The following is a 20,922-nucleotide window of genomic DNA, read 5'->3' as shown; positions in this document are numbered from 1 at the left end:
CTCGAGTCAGGCAGCCTCTGGGTAAGGGGGTGGGGACTCAGATCCTTTCTACAGCCAATTGCACCAGGGTCGTGTATAAACCAGGGAAGTTCCCCACAATAGCCAGAGAAGATGCCCCCTTTACACTTATGCTCTGTCCTCATTGCTTCTCTCTCTCCCTTCCCCCCATCTCTGCTGCTCCCCCTCTGGGCTTTCTCAGCACCTGGCCCCACAGCACTTCCTGGCAGCCAGAGACTGCGCTATCTGCACCTGCTCCTGTGGATGTGGCCTCTCTCCTGATTGCTAAGGAAAGGAAACTTTCCAGGAAATGGCCACAGCTTCTGGGAATCCCTGTGTGGCTGTCAACAGAATTTGGGTCCTGGCACACAAGGCAACATAAAAGCTGAGCACCCAGACAGGGGCTTAAACCCTGGACCGTCAGATTAAGAGCCTGATGCTCTACCAACTGAGCTACCTGGGCTTGTTAGGAAGCATCTTCACCATTCACCACAAGAGTGAGCAGGCAGGCAAAGTGGGGGCAAAAAAAGTCCCAGGAACCCCTCCTCTTTTTATGCACAGTCACTGCCTGTCAGCAGGATTCCTCCTCCTCCTCAGGGAGACTAAATCTCCCAACCTAGACAGCCGGTCCATCCGCTGCACATCAATCCCCCATGCCTGAGCCTCCCTGCCAAAGCCCTGCACCTGGCCCCATACAATTAAGTCTCATGTCTCGCTGGGAACTCGACTTCTTGTGCCCAGAGTGTCTCGGCCCCCTCAGCAGATGACCTGAGAAACACAGTGTCTGGCTTTTCCAAAGAAGAGCTTAGACCCCTTCATCATGTGGCCTAAAGTATAAGGCATCTCCCTGTGGATCGGATGATTCAGGATTTGAGTCCCCTCGTGGTTGTGCTCACTTTGTGCTGCAAGTCCTGCTTTCTTCACAGCTGGAACGTCTTCTTGGTCACTCAGGCCAGTGCTCTGGCTTCAGCTAGAGCCCCAGGAAGGAGTTGGGGGTTGGGTGTCACAAAGGCTGGGGCATGAGCCCCAGAGGCTTCCAGTCTTGCCTTTGTCCTTCCTGACTTGCCAAAGAAAATGGGTGGCTCCACTGCCAAAGTGAGCACCCTCAGAGGCCCAGCCCTGCTTTCCTACCTTCTTCTGATGTTGGCCACAGAGCATCAGCAGCTGCCCTGCAGGGGTTTGGCATGGTAGGGAGTCTCTGTGGCTGTCTGCTGGCCACACATAGGCATGGTCATCCCCTCCTCTTGCCCTGCCCTCAGTTGCTTTTAAGCCTTCCCTTGGAGCTGTCAGCACCAGCTGCCTCTGCTCAAGGTGCCCAGAGGAGGAGAGGTGCTGGGCTCCCACCTGCCCAGCCCTGCTTCCTTCAAGCACAGTGGCAAGTACCAGACTTATGGGCACCAGGTAAAGCCATGAGAATCCCAACCCTAAGACACCAGTACCCAGCTCTAGAGCCCTGACCCACCACAGCCAGAAGGGAAAGACTTGTTCTCCTACAACTGGAGACAGGGAAGTTGAGCACTGCAAGCTCCAGGGCTTCACCACAACCCAACACAAGGTCCCACTGAGATTTGAACTCAGATTGCAAGATTCAGAGTCCTGAGTGCTGCCCGTTACACCATGGGACCAGCTCCTGCTGCTTTTTCTGCACATTGGTGACCCTCACTGGACTGGCTCATGTAAGGGACTGTTGGCCCCTTACTAAAACTTAGTGGGGTTTTTGGTTGGCTAGTTCCCAGTCCCAATAGAAGGGGGAAGGGCCAATGGGAAATCAGGACCCTGAGACTGACAGTCCCCTGGGCAATCGGGAGAGGCCAAAGCTCCAAGTTAGCCGCACTGACAGGCCAGGCAGTGTAATGAGGGAGTCACCAGGCCAGGGGGACCCATCATCCGTGGGAGCTGGAACTGCCTGGGCCAGAGTGGGGCAGAGCTAAGGAGAGAGCAGGAGCCCGAGAAGAGCTGGGGAGCAGAGCTGCGCAGGTGTAGTGCCGGAAACTGCTCCCTGTAGGACTTTGCTACCTGTAGCAGTTACTGATACCTGAGGTTGTTCTTATTTGCTGACTTGTCCTAATTGGCTAACACTTGACAGTGGTTTCTCTAGCAAAGGCCAGTCCCTGGCCCCTTGGTCCAGACATCCTCATTCACACCAGGCTGGGGTGACCAGATGTCAAAGATGAAATATTGGGACGTGGAGGGCGGAGCAAAAAACAAAAAAGCCAGAGGCTCCCTCCACACCGCCAGGTGGCAGTGGCACGGCCCCGTCTCCACCCAACTCTCGGCTCAGACCCCCGATACACCCCCAGCTCCCCCATCCCCTCGCTCCTGGGCCCAGCCTGGGCTCCGAGCTCTGCAGCCGAGCCGTACTCCAGGTCCCTCCTGCAGCTCCTGGGCAAGGGGCGAACCAGGCAGCCGGGCCCGGGCCCTCCTGGCAGGAGCGTGTCTGCCCCACATGTGTCTCCGCCCCGCACCCACATGGGTCCTGTCCGCTCCGCACTGCCCCCAGCCCCACTGCGCTGCCCCGCAGGCTCCAGGGCTGGAGCAGCCTCCGTGCTGCGCTCCCGGCCATGGCCATGGCCCGTGTGCAAACCTGGGAGGGAGGAGGATGTCGCATGCTTGGGGAAGAGGCAGGGCCAGGGCGAGGATTTGGGGAGGGATCCAATGGGGCAGTGAGGGGGTGGGGCTGGGGGCAGGGCCAGGGTGGGGATTTGGGGAGGGATCCAATGGGGGATGGAGGGGGCGGAGTCGGGGGGGGCGAGTGTCCCTTCGGGCTCTGCCTGTGTGCTGGAGCAGAGGGCAAAATTTTTTGTTTGTCCAGTGTCCTGACCAAACATCGGTCGGGACGCGGGACAAACAGGCAAATATCGGGACAGTCCTGATAAAATCGGGACGTCTGGTCACCCTACATCAGGCTTCAAGTTGAGAATCATTTCCCCTTCCCGCTCTGTGGGAGGGGAGACTTTTAAACGCGCTCTCTGTGCAACTGCACATGGCTAAGCAAAGAGAACAAACCCAAATCCCCCCTGTGCTTTGGGAGCCAGGTTTGCGGTGGGAATTCTGTAGTTCAGATGACTTCACGCCTGGGCATTGTGATTCTTTACCAGTTTCTCTGTCATTGGGGCAGTTTTGTGCTAACAGCTGTGATGGCCGAGTGGTTAAGGTGTTGGAGTCGAAATCCAGTAGGCGGGTTCGAATCCTGCTCACAGCGAAGCCTGTGTTTTAGCAGGTGTCTCACTGGGGCAATACCTCTGTACAACCCCCTGAGACACTCTCAATTCTCTCCCCACCCCAAGTAAATCCTGTTCTGCTCCTTTCATAGAGATCCCTGGGACACCACCTCACACTGTGTCCCTGAGGGGTCGGGCAAACTCTCAGCATCTGAAACCTCTGCCACTCACCTGGTGCCCCATAGATCAGCCATAGCCCTGGTTCTGCTCCTCTCTCTAGAGTGTGACAGGAGCCAATTCAGCGACTCCATGGGAGCTACGGGGCTGCAGAACCAACAGAGGAAAAATAGGTGCTCAGCGCCCACTGGCAGCCAGCTCCCCCTCCCCCCACTACAGGCCTTGCTGACAAGCTCTTCCTTTTCCCCTTCAGTGACTTCCACTTGCCAGTGATCAGCTGTTCAGTGGGGTGCAGGAGGCGCTGGGCAGGGAGGGGGAGGAGCAGGGACTGGAGGAGGTGGGGGAGGGAGAGGAATGGGGCAGGAAGGTGCAAGCTGGGAAGAGATGGGACAGAGGTGGGGGCTTGGGGGAAGGGGTGGGGTGGGGTGGGGTGGGGTGGGGGGCAGGGCCTGGGGAGGAAAGGGGGGATTTGTCACAGACCCCTCTAGGGCCGGCCCTGAAGGGAAGCACCGACTATCACAGTGACAATAAAACTGACCAGCATTGCGGGGCAGGCTGAGGGAGATCCGCACTCACCAGCAGGGCCGTACTTAGGATTTATGGTGCCCTAGGTGAGATTATTAAACTGGTGCCCCTGTGCCTGTTCTGCTCTTAGCAACACAAATATAAGCATACAGTATTGGAAAACTTGCCACATTCACGTTATTAAAACCAGTTTTACTTAACTAAGCACACTGTAATGCTGATGCACTAGCACTAAAGAAGTAGCACTATAGAAAAAATTCTGATTTGACAGAATGATGAAAATAATATATTTTTTTTAATTTGTCAAAATGTTATTGGAAATTTTATATGAAGAGGTATTGAAACAAAGATTTGTTTTTAATTAAAAGCAATCTTTCTGGCTTTTTTGGCTGCAAAATCAGTTTAATAAGCTGGGTTTCCAAACAGTTGGAAAATATAACCCTAGTTTTACTGCTAGGTAAAGCACAAAGTGACCAAAATGAAGTCAGCACAGAATCATCTCATCTAGATTAAGGTAGCACAGAAATGTTACAGAAGTCCTATTGTACCTTATTTTTGTTTGGAAAGACATTAGCAATAGCAGCACATTCACATGATAAAATACATGATAAATCACTGCCTCTAAAGTTCCATCAAAAACTGACATTTTCACAGCTCTAGCATGATCTGCTGTACAGATTCTTCACAAGGAAGTGTCCCTGGCCTTTTAAACTCATATTAACTATGTATTTACTTTATGAAAGTTGGAGAAAACATTGTGAAAACGTAAAACATTGGCTGCCCAACTTCTGGGCTGGCAAAAGCTATACTGACTCACAGGGAAAAAAAAGCAGGAGAATCTTAGTACAACATATGGTCAGTCTATACCAGGGGTCGGCAACCTTTCAGAAGTGGTGTGCCAAGTTCACTGTAACTTAAGGTTTCTCGTGCCAGTAATACATTTTAACGTTTGTAGAAGGTCTCTCTCTATGTGTATATTATATAAATAAACTATTATCTGAGGTCCTGGCCACCGGTCCTGCTCAGGCCACTGCCAGCTGAGTAAATGGAACCCCAGACCGGGTGCGGGCTGAGTGGGACTGGTGGCTGGAACCCTAGACAAGGATCCCAGGCCCTGCTCAGCCTGCTGCTGGTCTGGGGTTCTGACCACCAACTCCTGCCAGCCAGGATCCCGGCCGCCAACCCCCCTCAGCCCGCTACCAGCCTGGGATTCTGCTCACCCAGGCTGGCAGGAGGCAGAGTGGGGCCGGCGGCTGGGCTCCTCACTGGCAAGGGGCCGGCAGCAGGAACCCCGGCGTAGCAGTAGGCTGAGTACTGCCGGCACCCCAGACTGGCAGCAGACTGAGCCACTCAACCCTCCACCGGCCCTGCTCAGCCCGCCTCCAGCCCACTCAGCCCACTGCCGGCTGAGTGAATGGAACCCCAGGCTGACAGCAGGTTGAGTGGTTCTGCCGGCCTGCTCAGCCCGCTGCCAGCCTGGGGTTCCTTGGGGGTCCCCAGGCCAGCAGCAGGTGCTGAGAGGGGCCGATGGCCGGTATCCCAGCTGGCAATAGGGAAGCAGCCGGAACCCCAGAGCAGTGATGGGCTGAGCCACTCAGCCTGCCGCTGCGTACCATCAAAAATCAGCTCACCTGCCACCTTTGGCATGTGTGCCATAGGTTGCCGACCCCTGCTTTATACGCTAGTAAGGAGATGAGCATATTACAGTTGTTGGAGGGCTCTTATCAGGAGTAACAGGCTATAGGAAAGTCAGTCAACATTTTTTGTTTCTCTGATGAAAACTGGCCTACTCCCTGCCTCAAACCAAACCTGTCACTAATAATTGTCAACAACTTAATTTTCTGTTTTTGGCTAAGAGATTGACTTTTTTTTTTTTAAAATATTGAAATTGGATTCAGGATTGTTAGCAAGAATTTTTGGCAAACAAAGTTGTTAAATGACAATCTAAATGGCAACACAGTACTGCTTTCATACTGCTGGTCCAACAGCTGCAGTAGACCCCAAAATCCACCTCTTGGGGTGCAGAGTGGCAACAGCAGCAGCAAACCCTCAGGTCCAATCACACGCCAATGGGCACCACCACCAGCCTTACGGACCATGGCGAAGTTAGCACAGCATCTGATCTCAGGGACAGGTCACCCATGGAGCCACAGCAGCTCATCCTGCCCTGTACAGCTCCCCCCGGATGAGGTGGATCGGTGGCAGCTGCCAGCCCGGGGGAGACACGCTCCCCAGCTAGGTTGACCAGATCCAGATGTCCTGATTTTAAAGGGCCAGTCCCGATATTTGGGGCTTTGTCTTATATAGGCACCAATTACCCCCACCCAGAGTGACCAGACAGCAAGTGTGAAAAATCAGGACAGGGGGTGGGGGTGGGGGGTAAAAGGAGCCTATATAAGAAAAAGACCCCAAAATTGGGACTGGCCCTATAAAATAGGGATATCCGCTCACCCTATCCCAACCCCCTGTCCTGAGTTTTCACACATCTGGCTAACCCCAGCCCAGGCCCGTGTGACATTCCAATCCTGGCTCACTGCCCAGGAAGTGAGTTACTTTCACTTTCATTCCTCAGCAGGCAGGGAGCCAGCCTCCTCCCCACACCTACCCCCCAGCACCTCACCCAACCCATCCCTGATGGAGGGGAGGGAGGAGAGAGAGAGGGATGCTCCTGGGGAGGAGGGAGAAAGGAGGGGGTGCTCCATGGGGCAGGGTGGGAGAAGAATGGATGTTATGGGGGACAACAGAGGATACTGGTTCCAGAGCCGCAGGGCCTGCCTCACCTCACCTCAGCCGGGGGAAAGAGTCACACTCACAGGTGAGCTCCCGCCCCAACCCCTCCCCTTCCCAGAGACCCCAGCAGCCAATCCCCTCCCTCAGACTGTGCTGCATTCGGCTCTCTCTAGGACCCAGCAGCCCTGCTCTTACATGCTCCACTGCTTCCCGTCTGTCCAGGCTCCCAGCAGAGCAGTGCCCCCACACCTAGTGGTGCCCTAGGCAGCTGGCTATGGGTAAGGACGGCCCTGGACACATAAGAGAGAGATCAGGCTAGAGCAGAAAATGGTTAGGGGTGGGGCTGGAGAATTTGAAATGTAAGGAGAAGAAAAATCTTTCTTCTGCTCCCTCTCATCAGAGCATCTAAAAACCAGGTGAGAAATACCTCTCCCCCACTGCAACATCAACTCTGGTGGGCTTGGGCTGAGGAAGGAACTTCACTTCCCAGCAGCTCCAGCTCACCTGGGCTGGGCCATGGACATCTGCCCCCACAGATCTGGTACGCCTGGCCTGGGACAGGGGAGGGGTTCCTCTCCTCTCCATTGGGGACATGGCGGGATGAGAGATGTGACAGGGCTTTACGGGAAATCATTATTTGCCTGATTCATGTGCCAGTCCTAGTCCTTGCTGACCAAACAAACAGTATCCTGCATGCTGATGCCAGTTTGGAGGGTCTGGGAGCACTCTCCTACCAGGAAGTGGAAGGTAAATGTAAATCTGTGGCCTTTGCCAGCTGAGGACTGTCTGATAGCGAAACTCACTATCCCATCCACCAGCTGCAGTTCTTGGCCTTGAAATGGGCCATCATTGAGAAATTTCGAGACTACTTGTCTGGTGCTCAGTTTCAGGTATGGACAGAGAACAATCCACTGACTTATGTGTTAAGAAGGGCTAAGCTGGATGCTACAGGGCAGAGATGGGTGGCTACTTTTGCTAGCCATAACTTCAGCATTCAATACCAATGAGCTGGTATAATAGGGAGTGTGATTTATCAGGACCACCAACTCTTGGCTGTGGGGAGGATGTAAGCAGGGTCAGAATGAACTCTACCCTGCTATCTGTTGGTGATGTGTTGTAAAGGCTTTTGGTTGCTGATGTGCATGGTCACACCCACCCCGCATTGCATGATGGGGGTGCTTGTCCAAATGGTGATTTTGGCTGCTGTGGGATCCCCAAACACTTTCTTAATAGGGCAGGAGTAATAAAGTGTAGTAATCCTGGTCATATGAATCAAAAACAGTAGAACGGTACTTAGCAGTTCATGATTTCGGGACTCACCCGAACCTACATAAGAATTGATAGACAAGGGACATGGGTTCCAAAGAATAGCAATTTAAGAGAGATTGAAAATATTTGTGTATAACATCCTGAGATTTTGCGGAACTCTCTAAATACACATTTTATCGTTTTCTTCTCTCTTTAGTTGAAAAATAGAATTAATTATTATTCCACTACAAATAGTGTGTTAAAGCATAAACTTAAAATCTTAGACAGATAAGTGAAAAATTGAGATATACTGAAGGAAGTGGACTGTGATGCTATTAAAAAGCTTAAGTTCATAGGAATACAGTTCAGAATGAGAACCTGGCAGAAAAGTTTTGCTGGAAGAGTTAGCAGAGCGAGATTGTTAGCCACAGGTCAGTGGGTGGGTTTATGCAAATCCTGGACTCTTGGACGGGGGCGGGGGGGCAGCACACGACTTCTGTGGCACATGCACCACCTCTGCAACTAACGTTTGCTACCTCACTTCCTAACAACACACCTTTTACCTCTCAGGGCCAAAATACACCGTGAAAGAGATCTAACGGCATAAGCTTAGGGTGAGCAATTGCAGCACTAACAACAATTTGAAGAGATTCAAAACCACCTCTGCCTCTGTCTTTCCACACCAGGGACAGCAGAAAGGACATCAGCAGCACCTGCAAAAGACCAACAAACATCCATTTCTACCTCCCTCCATGCGCTGCCGTTAGGAACCCCTACCCCTTAATGGTGAGTACTTTTCAGGCAAGGGTGACGCTCTCAGGCCTCAAATGCCAGGTACAGTTACTCTGTCCTTGATCCAAAATCAACAGGAAAATACACTGGATTACTCCTGCCCCAATAACAAAGAGACTGGGGATCCCGCAGCAGCTGAAATGACCGTTTGGACAAGCACTCCCATCATGCAATCCGGGGTGGGTGTTACCATGCAAATGACATCAGCCCCAAAAGGCCTTGACGACAGATCACCAACGGATGGCAGGGTTGACTTCATACTGACCCTGCTTCAACTACATTGTGGCAAAGATTCCCAAACACCGAACGTTAAAACTCACCTAACGCTGGTCAATCCATCCTCATCGTCGTAACCACTCGTTATACTCCACACCTGAACGTAGCCCTCATATGGACAACATACCCTCCTAACTCAGTGGCTGTACGTTAACCTTTTACCCCCAGTCAGGGCTATTGCAGATTATGTATTTTTTACGCCACCCATTTTAAACCGATCTTTGCACCCCTTGGGTAAGCTGTACGTTGTTCCCTGAGCACCAGAAACTTCTACGCCGAAACTCTGTACCGTACACTTTTTTTTCTTTGAACTTCATCTTAATAAAATGTTGACTTTTGTTCGAGATCCCAGCTCCTCTTCCTTTGCAAGGCGTGTGCGTTCGCTCCGCGTTTTACTCTGCTAATACGGCGGGGGGCGATTGAGCCAGAGGTGCTTGCCTGCTGCAGACATGGATCCAAGGCTGAACCTCGTCCCCCACAAGCGTAACTGAAAACAGTTTAAGAAGTGCTCCCGTCTCTGGCACTCAGCTACCCAGCTCCCAATGGGGTCCAAACCCCAAATAGATCCTTTTTACCCTATAGAATCTAGCTGTAAAATCCTGTAACCAGGGCAGCTGCCTAGTAGCCTGCGCATCTGCCTGCCAGAGCGAGGGCGTGTAAGGCACTAATCCGGATAGTGCCAGCTAGGTGGCAGGGGGAGAGTGTGAAGAAGCAGCAGAGTGGCGCAGCGGGAGCGTGCTGGGCCCATAACCCAGAGGTCGATGGATCCAAATCATCCTCTGCTACGTGTGCGCTTGTTTCTTTTCCCTCTGGGCCTTCAAGCGAGCGGGTGAGCAGCAGAGCCCCAAGAGCCTAGGCCATGAGGCAAGAGGTGGCTGAGGCGAAGTGGCGGCCTGCCAGGGAGCTCCCTGGCACCTCTGGCTGCCTGGGCTGAAGGCAAGAGGCAGGCCTGGGCGTGGCGAGGGCCTCCTGTCCAGGAATGAGGCTGCAGTGCTTCCTGGTCCCCTTTTCCCACCCACACCGGCAGGCGGCTGCTGCGGGAGAACACGAGGGAGGCTCTGGGGGCGCTAGGCAGCGCTGTGTGTGTGGCTGTCAGGGGAAAGAGCCGAGGCTCCCGACTCGACCTGCCATTGACTCGCGTGGCTCTGCGCGCTGTCAGCCGGGGCGGGGCGGGCCAGGCCGCGGACGTGACTCAGGCTTGGGCCGCATGGCCGTGCTTTCCTGACGAGGCATGAGACAGGCCAAGAGCTTTGCACAGCGTACAGGGAAGTGGGAGGGAGGTGTCTTTGAGCCGGCCTGTCTCCTCCGCTTCTCCCTTGCCGCTTGGGCGGAGGCGGGAAGGGAGCGAAATGTTCCCGGCTGAAAGTTTTTGTGCTCGGCTTTGAGGATTAAGCCTGAGCCTCCGGCACGGCTGCTGGCAGATGGGTTTCTGAATGGCATCCAGCCTGCTCTTTGGACCACCAGCTGAAAGCACTGAGGCCAAGAGGCAGCAAAATGGGACCTTTGAGGCTCCCCCCACAGGCCTCGGGGAAGCAAGGAAGTAGCACGGGCTTAGCGTCGTCCCTGGGTGGGCTCGAACCACCATCCTTTCGATTAACAGCCGAACGCGCTGACCCATTGCGCCACAGAGACATGGAGGGGCAAGGCTGTATTGAGCACTAAAGCCTGGAATCAGCTCAGGGTACAGTATAGCACATGCATGCAGTGGTTAGCCAAGCAACAGCAAGGAACTGGACTGCAATGGAAGGAAAGTTCTGTGGGAAGGAACCGAAAAGAGCACCGGGGCTGTGGTACAGCGCTCGCATACACTTTCTTTGGCCTGTTTTGCTGGAAGAGTTAGCAGAGCGAGATTGTTAGTCACTGGTCAGTGGGTGGGTTTATGCAAATCCTGGACTCTTGGACGGGGGGGCAGCACACGACTTCTGTGGCACATGCACCACCTCTGCAACTAACGTTTGCTACCTCACTCCCTAACAACACACCTTTTACCTCTCAGGGCCAAAATACACCGTGAAAGAGATCTAACGGCGTAAGCTTAGGGTGAACAATTGCAGCACTAACAACAATTTGAAGAGATTCAAAACCACCTCTGCCTCTGTCTTTTCACACCAGGGACAGCAGAAAGGACATCAGCAGCACCTGCAAAAGACCAACAAACATCCATTTCTACCTCCCTCCATGCGCTGCCGTTAGGAACCCCTACCCCTTAATGGTGAGTACTTTTCAGGCAAGGGTGACGCTCTCAGGCCTCAAATGCCAGGTACAGTTACTCTGTCCTTGATCCAAAATCAACAGGAAAATACACTGGATTACTCCTGCCCCAATAACAAAGAGACTGGGGATCCCGCAGCAGCTGAAATGACCGTTTGGACAAGCACTCCCATCATGCAATCCGGGGTGGGTGTTACCATGCAAATGACATCAGCCCCAAAAGGCCTTGACGACAGATCACCAACGGATGGCAGGGTTGACTTCATACTGACCCTGCTTCAACTACATTGTGGCAAAGATTCCCAAACACCGAACGTTAAAACTCACCTAACGCTGGTCAATCCATCCTCATCGTCGTAACCACTCGTTATACTCCACACCTGAACGTAGCCCTCATATGGACAACATACCCTCCTAACTCAGTGGCTGTACGTTAACCTTTTACCCCCAGTCAGGGCTATTGCAGATTATGTATTTTTTATGCCACCCCATTTTAAACCGAACTTTGCACCCCTTGGGTAAGCTGTACGTTGTTCCCTGAGCACCAGAAACTTCTACGCCGAAACTCTGTACCGTACACTTTTTTTTCTTTGAACTTCATCTTAATAAAATGTTGACTTTTGTTCGAGATCCCAGCTCCTCTTCCTTTGCAAGGCGTGTGCGTTCGCTCCGCGTTTTACTCTGCTAATACGGCGGGGGGCGATTGAGCCAGAGGTGCTTGCCTGCTGCAGACATGGATCCAAGGCTGAACCTCGTCCCCCACAAGCGTAACTGAAAACAGTTTAAGAAGTGCTCCCGTCTCTGGCACTCAGCTACCCAGCTCCCAATGGGGTCCAAACCCCAAATAGATCCTTTTTACCCTATAGAATCTAGCTGTAAAATCCTGTAACCAGGGCAGCTGCCTAGTAGCCTGCGCATCTGCCTGCCAGAGCGAGGGCGTGTAAGGCACTAATCCGGATAGTGCCAGCTAGGTGGCAGGGGGAGAGTGTGAAGAAGCAGCAGAGTGGCGCAGTGGGAGCGTGCTGGGCCCATAACCCAGAGGTCGATGGATCCAAATCATCCTCTGCTACGTGTGCGCTTGTTTCTTTTCCCTCTGGGCCTTCAAGCGAGCGGGTGAGCAGCAGAGCCCCAAGAGCCTAGGCCATGAGGCAAGAGGTGGCTGAGGCGAAGTGGCGGCCTGCCAGGGAGCTCCCTGGCACCTCTGGCTGCCTGGGCTGAAGGCAAGAGGCAGGCCTGGGCGTGGCGAGGGCCTCCTGTCCAGGAATGAGGCTGCAGTGCTTCCTGGTCCCCTTTTCCCACCCACACCGGCAGGCGGCTGCTGCGGGAGAACACGAGGGAGGCTCTGGGGGCGCTAGGCAGCGCTGTGTGTGTGGCTGTCAGGGGAAAGAGCCGAGGCTCCCGACTCGACCTGCCATTGACTCGCGTGGCTCTGCGCGCTGTCAGCCGGGGCGGGGCGGGCCAGGCCGCGGACGTGACTCAGGCTTGGGCCGCATGGCCGTGCTTTCCTGACGAGGCATGAGACAGGCCAAGAGCTTTGCACAGCGTACAGGGAAGTGGGAGGGAGGTGTCTTTGAGCCGGCCTGTCTCCTCCGCTTCTCCCTTGCCGCTTGGGCGGAGGCGGGAAGGGAGCGAAATGTTCCCGGCTGAAAGTTTTTGTGCTCGGCTTTGAGGATTAAGCCTGAGCCTCCGGCACGGCTGCTGGCAGATGGGTTTCTGAATGGCATCCAGCCTGCTCTTTGGACCACCAGCTGAAAGCACTGAGGCCAAGAGGCAGCAAAATGGGACCTTTGAGGCTCCCCCCACAGGCCTCGGGGAAGCAAGGAAGTAGCACGGGCTTAGCGTCGTCCCTGGGTGGGCTCGAACCACCATCCTTTCGATTAACAGCCGAACGCGCTGACCCATTGCGCCACAGAGACATGGAGGGGCAAGGCTGTATTGAGCACAAAAGCCTGGAATCAGCTCAGGGTACGGTATAGCACATGCATGCAGTGGTTAGCCAAGCAACAGCAAGGAACTGGACTGCAATGGAAGGAAAGTTCTGTGGGAAGGAACCGAAAAGAGCACCGGGGCTGTGGTACAGCGCTCGCATACACTTTCTTTGGCCTGTTTTGCTGGAAGAGTTAGCAGAGCGAGATTGTTAGTCACTGGTCAGTGGGTGGGTTTATGCAAATCCTGGACTCTTGGACGGGGGGGCAGCACACGACTTCTGTGGCACATGCACCACCTCTGCAACTAACGTTTGCTACCTCACTCCCTAACAACACACCTTTTACCTCTCAGGGCCAAAATACACCGTGAAAGAGATCTAACGGCGTAAGCTTAGGGTGAACAATTGCAGCACTAACAACAATTTGAAGAGATTCAAAACCACCTCTGCCTCTGTCTTTTCACACCAGGGACAGCAGAAAGGACATCAGCAGCACCTGCAAAAGACCAACAAACATCCATTTCTACCTCCCTCCATGCGCTGCCGTTAGGAACCCCTACCCCTTAATGGTGAGTACTTTTCAGGCAAGGGTGACGCTCTCAGGCCTCAAATGCCAGGTACAGTTACTCTGTCCTTGATCCAAAATCAACAGGAAAATACACTGGATTACTCCTGCCCCAATAACAAAGAGACTGGGGATCCCGCAGCAGCTGAAATGACCGTTTGGACAAGCACTCCCATCATGCAATCCGGGGTGGGTGTTACCATGCAAATGACATCAGCCCCAAAAGGCCTTGACGACAGATCACCAACGGATGGCAGGGTTGACTTCATACTGACCCTGCTTCAACTACATTGTGGCAAAGATTCCCAAACACCGAACGTTAAAACTCACCTAACGCTGGTCAATCCATCCTCATCGTCGTAACCACTCGTTATACTCCACACCTGAACGTAGCCCTCATATGGACAACATACCCTCCTAACTCAGTGGCTGTACGTTAACCTTTTACCCCCAGTCAGGGCTATTGCAGATTATGTATTTTTTACGCCACCCCATTTTAAACCGAACTTTGCACCCCTTGGGTAAGCTGTACGTTGTTCCCTGAGCACCAGAAACTTCTACGCCGAAACTCTGTACCGTACACTTTTTTTTCTTTGAACTTCATCTTAATAAAATGTTGACTTTTGTTCGAGATCCCAGCTCCTCTTCCTTTGCAAGGCGTGTGCGTTCGCTCCGCGTTTTACTCTGCTAATACGGCGGGGGGCGATTGAGCCAGAGGTGCTTGCCTGCTGCAGACATGGATCCAAGGCTGAACCTCGTCCCCCACAAGCGTAACTGAAAACAGTTTAAGAAGTGCTCCCGTCTCTGGCACTCAGCTACCCAGCTCCCAATGGGGTCCAAACCCCAAATAGATCCTTTTTACCCTATAGAATCTAGCTGTAAAATCCTGTAACCAGGGCAGCTGCCTAGTAGCCTGCGCATCTGCCTGCCAGAGCGAGGGCGTGTAAGGCACTAATCCGGATAGCGCCAGCTAGGTGGCAGGGGGAGAGTGTGAAGAAGCAGCAGAGTGGCGCAGCGGGAGCGTGCTGGGCCCATAACCCAGAGGTCGATGGATCGAAACCATCCTCTGCTACGTGTGCGCTTGTTTCTTTTCCCTCTGGGCCTTCAAGCGAGCGGGTGAGCAGCAGAGCCCCAAGAGCCTAGGCCATGAGGCAAGAGGTGGCTGAGGCGAAGTGGCGGCCTGCCAGGGAGCTCCCTGGCACCTCTGGCTGCCTGGGCTGAAGGCAAGAGGCAGGCCTGGGCGTGGCGAGGGCCTCCTGTCCAGGAATGAGGCTGCAGTGCTTCCTGGTCCCCTTTTCCCACCCACACCGGCAGGCGGCTGCTGCGGGAGAACACGAGGGAGGCTCTGGGGGCGCTAGGCAGCGCTGTGTGTGTGGCTGTCAGGGGAAAGAGCCGAGGCTCCCGACTCGACCTGCCATTGACTCGCGTGGCTCTGCGCGCTGTCAGCCGGGGCGGGGCGGGCCAGGCCGCGGACGTGACTCAGGCTTGGGCCGCATGGCCGTGCTTTCCTGACGAGGCATGAGACAGGCCAAGAGCTTTGCACAGCGTACAGGGAAGTGGGAGGGAGGTGTCTTTGAGCCGGCCTGTCTCCTCCGCTTCTCCCTTGCCGCTTGGGCGGAGGCGGGAAGGGAGCGAAATGTTCCCGGCTGAAAGTTTTTGTGCTCGGCTTTGAGGATTAAGCCTGAGCCTCCGGCACGGCTGCTGGCAGATGGGTTTCTGAATGGCATCCAGCCTGCTCTTTGGACCACCAGCTGAAAGCACTGAGGCCAAGAGGCAGCAAAATGGGACCTTTGAGGCTCCCCCCACAGGCCTCGGGGAAGCAAGGAAGTAGCACGGGCTTAGCGTCGTCCCTGGGTGGGCTCGAACCACCATCCTTTCGATTAACAGCCGAACGCGCTGACCCATTGCGCCACAGAGACATGGAGGGGCAAGGCTGTATTGAGCACAAAAGCCTGGAATCAGCTCAGGGTACGGTATAGCACATGCATGCAGTGGTTAGCCAAGCAACAGCAAGGAACTGGACTGCAATGGAAGGAAAGTTCTGTGGGAAGGAACCGAAAAGAGCACCGGGGCTGTGGTACAGCGCTCGCATACACTTTCTTTGGCTTGTTTTGCTGGAAGAGTTAGCAGAGTGAGATTGTTAGTCACAGGTCAGTGGGTGGGTTTATGCAAATCCTGGACTCTTGGACGGGGGCGGGGGGGCAGCACACGACTTCTGTGGCACATGCACCACCTCTGCAACTAACGTTTGCTACCTCACTTCCTAACAACACACCTTTTACCTCTCAGGGCCAAAATACACCGTGAAAGAGATCTAACGGCATAAGCTTAGGGTGAGCAATTGCAGCACTAACAACAATTTGAAGAGATTCAAAACCACCTCTGCCTCTGTCTTTCCACACCAGGGACAGCAGAAAGGACATCAGCAGCACCTGCAAAAGACCAACAAACATCCATTTCTACCTCCCTCCATGCGCTGCCGTTAGGAACCCCTACCCCTTAATGGTGAGTACTTTTCAGGCAAGGGTGACGCTCTCAGGCCTCAAATGCCAGGTACAGTTACTCTGTCCTTGATCCAAAATCAACAGGAAAATACACTGGATTACTCCTGCCCCAATAACAAAGAGACTGGGGATCCCGCAGCAGCTGAAATGACCGTTTGGACAAGCACTCCCATCATGCAATCCGGGGTGGGTGTTACCATGCAAATGACATCAGCCCCAAAAGGCCTTGACGACAGATCACCAACGGATGGCAGGGTTGACTTCATACTGACCCTGCTTCAACTACATTGTGGCAAAGATTCCCAAACACCGAACGTTAAAACTCACCTAACGCTGGTCAATCCATCCTCATCGTCGTAACCACTCGTTATACTCCACACCTGAACGTAGCCCTCATATGGACAACATACCCTCCTAACTCAGTGGCTGTACGTTAACCTTTTACCCCCAGTCAGGGCTATTGCAGATTATGTATTTTTTACGCCACCCCATTTTAAACCGAACTTTGCACCCCTTGGGTAAGCTGTACGTTGTTCCCTGAGCACCAGAAACTTCTACGCCGAAACTCTGTACCGTACACTTTTTTTTCTTTGAACTTCATCTTAATAAAATGTTGACTTTTGTTCGAGATCCCAGCTCCTCTTCCTTTGCAAGGCGTGTGCGTTCGCTCCGCGTTTTACTCTGCTAATACGGCGGGGGGCGATTGAGCCAGAGGTGCTTGCCTGCTGCAGACATGGATCCAAGGCTGAACCTCGTCCCCCACAAGCGTAACTGAAAACAGTTTAAGAAGTGCTCCCGTCTCTGGCACTCAGCTACCCAGCTCCCAATGGGGTCCAAACCCCAAATAGATCCTTTTTACCCTATAGAATCTAGCTGTAAAATCCTGTAACCAGGGCAGCTGCCTAGTAGCCTGCGCATCTGCCTGCCAGAGCGAGGGCGTGTAAGGCACTAATCCGGATAGCGCCAGCTAGGTGGCAGGGGGAGAGTGTGAAGAAGCAGCAGAGTGGCGCAGCGGGAGCGTGCTGGGCCCATAACCCAGAGGTCGATGGATCGAAACCATCCTCTGCTACGTGTGCGCTTGTTTCTTTTCCCTCTGGGCCTTCAAGCGAGCGGGTGAGCAGCAGAGCCCCAAGAGCCTAGGCCATGAGGCAAGAGGTGGCTGAGGCGAAGTGGCGGCCTGCCAGGGAGCTCCCTGGCACCTCTGGCTGCCTGGGCTGAAGGCAAGAGGCAGGCCTGGGCGTGGCGAGGGCCTCCTGTCCAGGAATGAGGCTGCAGTGCTTCCTGGTCCCCTTTTCCCACCCACACCGGCAGGCGGCTGCTGCGGGAGAACACGAGGGAGGCTCTGGGGGCGCTAGGCAGCGCTGTGTGTGTGGCTGTCAGGGGAAAGAGCCGAGGCTCCCGACTCGACCTGCCATTGACTCGCGTGGCTCTGCGCGCTGTCAGCCGGGGCGGGGCGGGCCAGGCCGCGGACGTGACTCAGGCTTGGGCCGCATGGCCGTGCTTTCCTGACGAGGCATGAGACAGGCCAAGAGCTTTGCACAGCGTACAGGGAAGTGGGAGGGAGGTGTCTTTGAGCCAGCCTGTCTCCTCCGCTTCTCCCTTGCCGCTTGGGCGGAGGCGGGAAGGGAGCGAAATGTTCCCGGCTGAAAGTTTTTGTGCTCGGCTTTGAGGATTAAGCCTGAGCCTCCGGCACGGCTGCTGGCAGATGGGTTTCTGAATGGCATCCAGCCTGCTCTTTGGACCACCAGCTGAAAGCACTGAGGCCAAGAGGCAGCAAAATGGGACCTTTGAGGCTCCCCCCACAGGCCTCGGGGAAGCAAGGAAGTAGCACGGGCTTAGCGTCGTCCCTGGGTGGGCTCGAACCACCATCCTTTCGATTAACAGCCGAACGCGCTGACCCATTGCGCCACAGAGACATGGAGGGGCAAGGCTGTATTGAGCACAAAAGCCTGGAATCAGCTCAGGGTACGGTATAGCACATGCATGCAGTGGTTAGCCAAGCAACAGCAAGGAACTGGACTGCAATGGAAGGAAAGTTCTGTGGGAAGGAACCGAAAAGAGCACCGGGGCTGTGGTACAGCGCTCGCATACACTTTCTTTGGCTTGTTTTGCTGGAAGAGTTAGCAGAGTGAGATTGTTAGTCACAGGTCAGTGGGTGGGTTTATGCAAATCCTGGACTCTTGGACGGGGCGGGGGGGCAGCACACGACTTCTGTGGCACATGCACCACCTCTGCAACTAACGTTTGCTACCTCACTTCCTAACAACACACCTTTTACCTCTCAGGGCCAAAATACACCGTGAAAGAGATCTAACGGCATAAGCTTAGGGTGAGCAATTGCAGCACTAACAACAATTTGAAGAGATTCAAAACCACCTCTGCCTCTGTCTTTCCACACCAGGGACAGCAGAAAGGACATCAGCAGCACCTGCAAAAGACCAACAAACATCCATTTCTACCTCCCTCCATGCGCTGCCGTTAGGAACCCCTACCCCTTAATGGTGAGTACTTTTCAGGCAAGGGTGACGCTCTCAGGCCTCAAATGCCAGGTACAGTTACTCTGTCCTTGATCCAAAATCAACAGGAAAATACACTGGATTACTCCTGCCCCAATAACAAAGAGACTGGGGATCCCGCAGCAGCTGAAATGACCGTTTGGACAAGCACTCCCATCATGCAATCCGGGGTGGGTGTTACCATGCAAATGACATCAGCCCCAAAAGGCCTTGACGACAGATCACCAACGGATGGCAGGGTTGACTTCATACTGACCCTGCTTCAACTACATTGTGGCAAAGATTCCCAAACACCGAACGTTAAAACTCACCTAACGCTGGTCAATCCATCCTCATCGTCGTAACCACTCGTTATACTCCACACCTGAACGTAGCCCTCATATGGACAACATACCCTCCTAACTCAGTGGCTGTACGTTAACCTTTTACCCCCAGTCAGGGCTATTGCAGATTATGTATTTTTTACGCCACCCCATTTTAAACCGAACTTTGCACCCCTTGGGTAAGCTGTACGTTGTTCCCTGAGCACCAGAAACTTCTACGCCGAAACTCTGTACCGTACACTTTTTTTTCTTTGAACTTCATCTTAATAAAATGTTGACTTTTGTTCGAGATCCCAGCTCCTCTTCCTTTGCAAGGCGTGTGCGTTCGCTCCGCGTTTTACTCTGCTAATACGGCGGGGGGCGATTGAGCCAGAGGTGCTTGCCTGCTGCAGACATGGATCCAAGGCTGAACCTCGTCCCCCACAAGCGTAACTGAAAACAGTTTAAGAAGTGCTCCCGTCTCTGGCACTCAGCTACCCAGCTCCCAATGGGGTCCAAACCCCAAATAGATCCTTTTTACCCTATAGAATCTAGCTGTAAAATCCTGTAACCAGGGCAGCTGCCTAGTAGCCTGCGCATCTGCCTGCCAGAGCGAGGGCGTGTAAGGCACTAATCCGGATAGTGCCAGCTAGGTGGCAGGGGGAGAGTGTGAAGAAGCAGCAGAGTGGCGCAGCGGGAGCGTGCTGGGCCCATAACCCAGAGGTCGATGGATCCAAATCATCCTCTGCTACGTGTGCGCTTGTTTCTTTTCCCTCTGGGCCTTCAAGCGAGCGGGTGAGCAGCAGAGCCCCAAGAGCCTAGGCCATGAGGCAAGAGGTGGCTGAGGCGAAGTGGCGGCCTGCCAGGGAGCTCCCTGGCACCTCTGGCTGCCTGGGCTGAAGGCAAGAGGCAGGCCTGGGCGTGGCGAGGGCCTCCTGTCCAGGAATGAGGCTGCAGTGCTTCCTGGTCCCCTTTTCCCACCCACACCGGCAGGCGGCTGCTGCGGGAGAACACGAGGGAGGCTCTGGGGGCGCTAGGCAGCGCTGTGTGTGTGGCTGTCAGGGGAAAGAGCCGAGGCTCCCGACTCGACCTGCCATTGACTCGCGTGGCTCTGCGCGCTGTCAGCCGGGGCGGGGCGGGCCAGGCCGCGGACGTGACTCAGGCTTGGGCCGCATGGCCGTGCTTTCCTGACGAGGCATGAGACAGGCCAAGAGCTTTGCACAGCGTACAGGGAAGTGGGAGGGAGGTGTCTTTGAGCCGGCCTGTCTCCTCCGCTTCTCCCTTGCCGCTTGGGCGGAGGCGGGAAGGGAGCGAAATGTTCCCGGCTGAAAGTTTTTGTGCTCGGCTTTGAGGATTAAGCCTGAGCCTCCGGCACGGCTGCTGGCAGATGGGTTTCTGAATGGCATCCAGCCTGCTCTTTGGACCACCAGCTGAAAGCACTGAGGCCAAGAGGCAGCAAAATGGGACCTTTGAGGCTCCCCCCACAGGCCTCGGGGAAGCAAGGAAGTAGCACGGGCTTAGCGTCGTCCCTGGGTGGGCTCGAACCACCATCCTTTCGGTTAACAGCCGAACGCGCTGACCCATTGCGCCACAGAGACATGGAGGGGCAAGGCTGTATTGAGCACAAAAGCCTGGAATCAGCTCAGGGTACGGTATAGCACATGCATGCAGTGGTTAGCCAAGCAACAGCAAGGAACTGGACTGCAATGGAAGGAAAGTTCTGTGGGAAGGAACCGAAAAGAGCACCGGGGCTGTGGTACAGCGCTCGCATACACTTTCTTTGGCCTGTTTTGCTGGAAGAGTTAGCAGAGCGAGATTGTTAGTCACAGGTCAGTGGGTGGGTTTATGCAAATCCTGGACTCTTGGACCGGGGGGGGGGGGGGGCCGCACACGACTTCTGTGGCACATGCACCACCTCTGCAACTAACGTTTGCTACCTCACTCCCTAACAACACACCTTTTACCTCTCAGGGCCAAAATACACCGTGAAA

The 20,922-nt window shown here is 54.3% G+C and overlaps 9 non-coding genes across 9 annotated transcripts; 3 read left to right on the top strand and 6 right to left on the bottom strand.

Moving 5' to 3' along the window:
• Positions 1-387: 387 nt before the first annotated feature.
• On the bottom strand, positions 388-460 carry TRNAK-CUU. Its single transcript has one exon. It is a non-coding gene; the product is annotated as a tRNA-Lys (tRNA).
• A 2,668-nt stretch (positions 461-3,128) lies between these two features.
• Positions 3,129-3,199, top strand: TRNAS-CGA. The gene has a single exon. It is a non-coding gene; the product is annotated as a tRNA-Ser (tRNA).
• A 7,265-nt stretch (positions 3,200-10,464) lies between these two features.
• TRNAN-GUU lies at positions 10,465-10,538 on the bottom strand. The gene has a single exon. It is a non-coding gene; the product is annotated as a tRNA-Asn (tRNA).
• A 2,421-nt stretch (positions 10,539-12,959) lies between these two features.
• Positions 12,960-13,033, bottom strand: TRNAN-GUU. The gene has a single exon. It is a non-coding gene; the product is annotated as a tRNA-Asn (tRNA).
• A 1,576-nt stretch (positions 13,034-14,609) lies between these two features.
• Positions 14,610-14,681, top strand: TRNAM-CAU. Its single transcript has one exon. It is a non-coding gene; the product is annotated as a tRNA-Met (tRNA).
• Positions 14,682-15,454: 773 nt separating this feature from the next.
• On the bottom strand, positions 15,455-15,528 carry TRNAN-GUU. Its single transcript has one exon. It is a non-coding gene; the product is annotated as a tRNA-Asn (tRNA).
• A 1,582-nt stretch (positions 15,529-17,110) lies between these two features.
• On the top strand, positions 17,111-17,182 carry TRNAM-CAU. Its single transcript has one exon. It is a non-coding gene; the product is annotated as a tRNA-Met (tRNA).
• A 773-nt stretch (positions 17,183-17,955) lies between these two features.
• TRNAN-GUU lies at positions 17,956-18,029 on the bottom strand. Its single transcript has one exon. It is a non-coding gene; the product is annotated as a tRNA-Asn (tRNA).
• A 2,426-nt stretch (positions 18,030-20,455) lies between these two features.
• On the bottom strand, positions 20,456-20,529 carry TRNAN-GUU. Its single transcript has one exon. It is a non-coding gene; the product is annotated as a tRNA-Asn (tRNA).
• Positions 20,530-20,922: the final 393 nt, after the last annotated feature.

Source organism: Mauremys mutica, unplaced genomic scaffold, assembly GCF_020497125.1.
Source record: "Mauremys mutica isolate MM-2020 ecotype Southern unplaced genomic scaffold, ASM2049712v1 Super-Scaffold_100127, whole genome shotgun sequence".
In the NCBI taxonomy this organism is placed as follows: Eukaryota; Metazoa; Chordata; order Testudines; family Geoemydidae; genus Mauremys; species Mauremys mutica.
Note: the sequence above shows the minus strand (reverse complement) of the source record. Positions and strands in the feature narration are given on the sequence as shown.